The sequence below is a fragment of the Spinacia oleracea genome, chromosome 6, assembly GCF_020520425.1.
Source record: "Spinacia oleracea cultivar Varoflay chromosome 6, BTI_SOV_V1, whole genome shotgun sequence".
NCBI classification, from domain to species: domain Eukaryota; kingdom Viridiplantae; phylum Streptophyta; class Magnoliopsida; order Caryophyllales; family Amaranthaceae; genus Spinacia; species Spinacia oleracea.
This window is the reverse complement of record NC_079492.1, coordinates 18895334-18900442: the sequence shown is the minus strand read 5'-3', so window position 1 is coordinate 18900442 and position 5109 is coordinate 18895334. Positions and strand designations below refer to the sequence as shown.

Below are 5109 nucleotides of genomic sequence, written 5' to 3'. Positions count from 1 at the left end.
TAATACTTGCACCGTTTTGACTAAATACGCTTGTCAATTGCACAACTTTGACCACCAATATCTTTTAACTTATATTATAAAACTTATAAAAATATTAATATTTCGAAAATATATATTAAGATGAAAAATATATATTTTGAAATCGTATTATCAAGTTATAATTTAAATACTAACATTTGTTTTCATATACAAGAAATAAAATAGGGTTAAAGTGAATTATGTAAATAGTGCAAAAAGTCAAAATGGTGTAAGCATTAAGGGACAGAGGGAATATTTTATATTGCATCAATGGTTTATGAACAAATACTTAGAAATGTTAATTGCCGGGTTAAATGCGAGATCCGTCCCGCATCAACCCCAATTAGGTAAGAAGGACGAAGGTCTTGTGAAAGATAGGGTGGAGATGTAGACAAAAATAATACCTGACATGAGTGGTGGGGTGCGTATGGAACTTAAGGTGTACCCGCCCCACCCCGCCCGTCTCGAAATATACTCCATATAAAATATTTTACTTCATACTCTAATTTTAGGTAATGGCTATGTAAAATTAATATCATAAATATTAAATTTAGTAAATAAAAAAAAATAGATTAAATTATATTTTGCGGTTATTTTGTAGTATTTAAATTATAACTTGATAATACGATGACAAATTAATTAGGGTAGATAGTTTTCTTGCTTGTATTTCACAATGACGTATGTTTATATATACAGCTTCTAAGGTAGGGCTTTTAGGTTAACTACAATAAATACCAATACAACCTTCAAGCCCAAAGAATATATATATGTAAGCCCTAATACCTCCCCTCAAGTTGGAGCGTGGAGATCACAAATGCCCAACTTGCTAAGTAAGTAAAGAAACCGACGCTTGCCCAATGTAAATGTGAAGATGTCGGCCAATTAAATATCGATAGAGACGTGGCTAGGAGTAATGATGCCTTCTTGAATAGCATCTCGAACTTAGTGACAATCGATCTCAATGTCCTTGGTGCGTTCGTGGAAGACAGGATTTTGGGCAATGTGGAGAGCGGACTTACTATCACAAAATAAGGCATGGCGCGCGAGTGTGCAACGCCAAGACTCTGCAGCAATTCCTTAAGCCATTTCAATTCCTATGTAAGGGTCGCCATAGCCCGATATTTGGCCTCTGCAGACGAGCGAGAAACAATATGTTGTTTCTTGGTTTTCCAAGACACAGGAGAGCCACCAAGAAAGACGAGCCAACCCGTTATAGAGCGTCTTATTAATGGGCAACTTGCCCAATCAGAGTTGCACAAACCAGACAATATAAGATCACAATCGGCGCGAAGGAGAATACCTTGGCCCGCACACCCCTTCAAGTATCGCACAACTCGAATGGCAGCATCCCAATGTTCCTGGCGCGGTGCTTGCATGAATTGGGCCAGGATATGTATCGTGTATGCTAGATCAGGCCGAGTAAAAGACAAATAGATTAGGCGGCCGACAAGGCGTCTATATGATTCCGGATCCTCAAGGAGAGCACCAGTTGCAAGAGCAAGATTGTGATTATGTTCAATTGTAAATCCCATAGGTTTTGAACCTAAGAGTCTTGCTTCGGCGATAATATCAAGAGTATACTTTCGTTGACACAGAAAGATCCCCTCCGAGCTACGGGCCACCTCAATGCTAAGAAAGTATTTCAGGACGCCCAAGTCTTTCATATGAAAACATTCGCCCAGATAGGCTTTAAAAGAGGCAATAGCGGAAGAATCATTACCAGATATAATTAAGTCGTCAACATATACAAGCACATTGAGTTGAGTCATTCCTTAAACAAAGGTGAAGAGTAAGTAGTCCGAGTAAGATTGAAGAAAACCATAGTTCCGCAATGATGCAGCTAACTTAGCAAACCAACATCAAGGTGCTTTTTTTAGGCCATAGAGAGATTTTTTTTCAGACTACAAACCATTCCTGGCTTACCCACATTGAATCCCGGGGGCAATTTCATGTAGACTTCCTCAATGAGATCACCATGGAGGAATGCATTGTGTACATCCATTTGATATAATTCCCAATTCTTAGCTGCCGCAATAGCGAGGAAGGCACGAACAATAACCATCTTGGCCACCGGGAAAAATGTCTCATTGTAGTCAATGCCTTCAACCTGATGATTCCCAAAAATTACTAAGCGCGCTTTCAGGCGCTCAACTGTGCCATTTGCATGAAATTTGATCTTATAAACCCATTTGCAACCAAAAGCCTTTTTTCCGGGTGGTAGTTCTTCCATGACCCATGTTTCATTATCCTCCAGTGCCCCAATTTCTTTTTGCATTGCTTCCCTCCAGCCAGAGTCTTTCATTGCTTCATTAAAGGCCTGAGGCTCAATGCCTCCAAGAATAGCTGCAAGAAATATACGATGTCGCAAAGAAAATTTATCACAATTCACAAAGTGTTCTATAGGACAGGGAGTACCTGAAGAGCTAGTAGAGGATGATGAACGGTTGGATCGACTCGCAACTTGAATAGTGTGTGTGACAAAAATTTTGAGGAGAACGGATGGACGCTTAAGGCGACAACCTTTGCCCAGACCAAGTGGGCCATCAACGTCCATGTCGGGAGGAGGAGATGAAGGACGCTGCTCCTGTGGCTCAATAGGAGAAGATGGGACATGCTGCTCCCGTGGCCCAATAGAGGTAGAAGGAGTACGTTGCTCCTGTGGCCCAATAGAAGAAATAGGAGTATATTGCTCCCATGGAACAGTAGGAGAGGCAACTTGTTGAACCGAAGAGGAGCTCGGTGGGGTAAACGGAAAGGCCTGGCCCTAGAACAACAGCTGCTGGGTCAGTGATGAAGGTGATTGGTCAAACATCTCTGCATTGTCAGTAGCATGTAATGTCTCACCAAGATTTGGTACAACTACCGTGGGCCCTGCTAATCCATGAGTGTCATCCAAAGTATGTTCCAAGTCATCCAAAAACTTAATATCAACGTCCACATTTCCAGAACTCAACAAATTATCTCCATGTAATTCATCATTTGGATTTGCATTCGTTTTCATGAAATTTGACGTCCCGAGATACAAATATTTCAGATGTTTCCATGTCGTACATTTTATACCCTTTCTTTCCATTAGGATATCCAACGAAAGCACATTTCCGACTCCGAGAAGCAAATTTATGTCCCTTTGATTTTTTATTAAAAGCATAGCACAAGCAACCAAAAATACGCAAATGATCCAAATCAGGTTCTTTGCCAAACAGAACCTCAAACGGTGTTTTATTTTGCAACAAGCCTGACGATGTACGATTAATTAGATAAACTCACCCAAAATACATTCACCCCACAGAGAAATAGGTAGGTTTCCCTCAAACATCATGGCTCGGCCAACGTTTAAAATGTGTTGGTGCTTACGTTCGACCCAACCATTTTGTTGAGGAGTACCAACACACGAAGTTTGAAAGAGGATCCCATTTTCATCAAAATAATCTAACATACATCTAAATTCAGTGCCATTATCACTACGAACGAATTTAACAGTCGTTTCAAATTGACGCTCAATCATAGCAAAGAAAGAGCGAAAAGCTTTATAAACTTCTGTTTTCGAATGCAATAAATATACCCACACTGCTCTTAAGAAATCATTTACCAATGTCAAAAAATAATGCGCACCACTAGTTGAAGGAATAGAGTTTCGCCCCCATAAATCACAATGTATTAATTCAAAAATTCTATGGCTTTGCTATCACTAACATGAAAACTTTCACGATGTGCTTAGCTTGTGGACAAATTCCACATGCTTTATTTAATTTCTTTGGAATATTACGAGTACAATTCTTAATAGCAGGAACTAACTTGAGAACTCTATCAGACGGATGCCCCAGTCGACGATGCCATAATTGAAACGTAGATACTCCAGGAACTGTCACCGCACACACTGTAGGTATTTCCCGGAAATAGTGGAGTCCATCCTTCCGCTAACCGGCCCCAATCAGGCTCCCCGAATGTTGGTCCTGTATAGCAAAAAGAGATTCAGTGAATTGGACAAATAATTTAGAATCATCAATTAACTGCGACACCGACATTAAATTGCAATGTAAATTGGGAACATATAAAACATTTTCAAGAATTAATGTGCTGGAAAGGGTTGCTTAACCCTCCATGGTAGCTATTACGTTATTCCCGTCGGGCAGTCCAACAAGGGAAGCAATAATGGATACCATTTTCCAGACGGGTTGCATCACCCGTAACATGACGAGAGGCACATGTGTCTATGATCCATGGCATTGAAGAGCACGAACCTGTCATTTTGTCCATATTGGAGTTTTTATTATTGAGCATATTGAGTAATGCACGTATGTGCTCAGGTGTATACTCCACAACAAAGTTTGAGAGATTCTCATCAGAAGTAGGGTTGCCCTCCCATACGATGTTGCTGCTAGACACGGCATTAGCCCGTGCAGGAATACCGCGACCCCGACCTCCAGAATCAGAAGCCGTACCACCCTTGGAAGAGCCTCCCTTAGAGCGACGATTCTTCACCTCTTCATACCACTCCGGGTAGCCATGGAGCTTGAAACAAGTAGTGTTATCATGGTCGTCACACTTGCAGTGGGTGCAAGTAAGTTGTGACTTATCGGGCCTCTCAAAACGAGGCTTGGGATGGTCAGTTTGGATGGCAAATATTGCTTGAGAGGAAGAAGACGGGTAGAATAAAGAAGCAAAAAAAAAAATTGTGAGTATGGTTTGCTAGGCTGCTAGCTCCGATACCATGACAAATTAATTAGGGTAGATAGTTTTCTTGCTTGTATTTCACAATGACGTATGTTTATATATACAGCTTCTAAGGTAGGGCTTTTAGGTTAACTACAATAAATACCAATACAACCTTGAAGCCCAAAGAATATATATATATATATATATATATATATATGTAAGCCCTAATATACGAGGTGGATCTTGGGCGGATAAAGTGGGTGGGGCGGGTCTCTTAAGAAGTAGTGACTCTTTGGAAACGCATTAGTTATTTCAAAAATGTAACAATTGGACAGGAAACGTTCACACCATAATAAACTAGACATTTTAAGTTTGTAACTTGGATAGACCTTGACAAATTTGTATCTCAAGATCATTTTATGTTTGTAACTTATT

The 5109-nt window shown here is 40.2% G+C and overlaps 1 long non-coding RNA gene across 1 annotated transcript; it reads right to left on the bottom strand.

Annotated features, from left to right (window-relative positions):
* Positions 1–3636: 3636 nt before the first annotated feature.
* LOC130463835 (uncharacterized) lies at positions 3637–4811 on the bottom strand. The gene is made up of 2 exons (XR_008923994.1): positions 4260–4811; positions 3637–3971 (listed from the first exon to the last, which is right to left on the bottom strand). It is a non-coding gene; the product is annotated as an uncharacterized lncRNA (long non-coding RNA).
* Between the last annotated feature and the right edge of the window lie 298 nt (positions 4812–5109).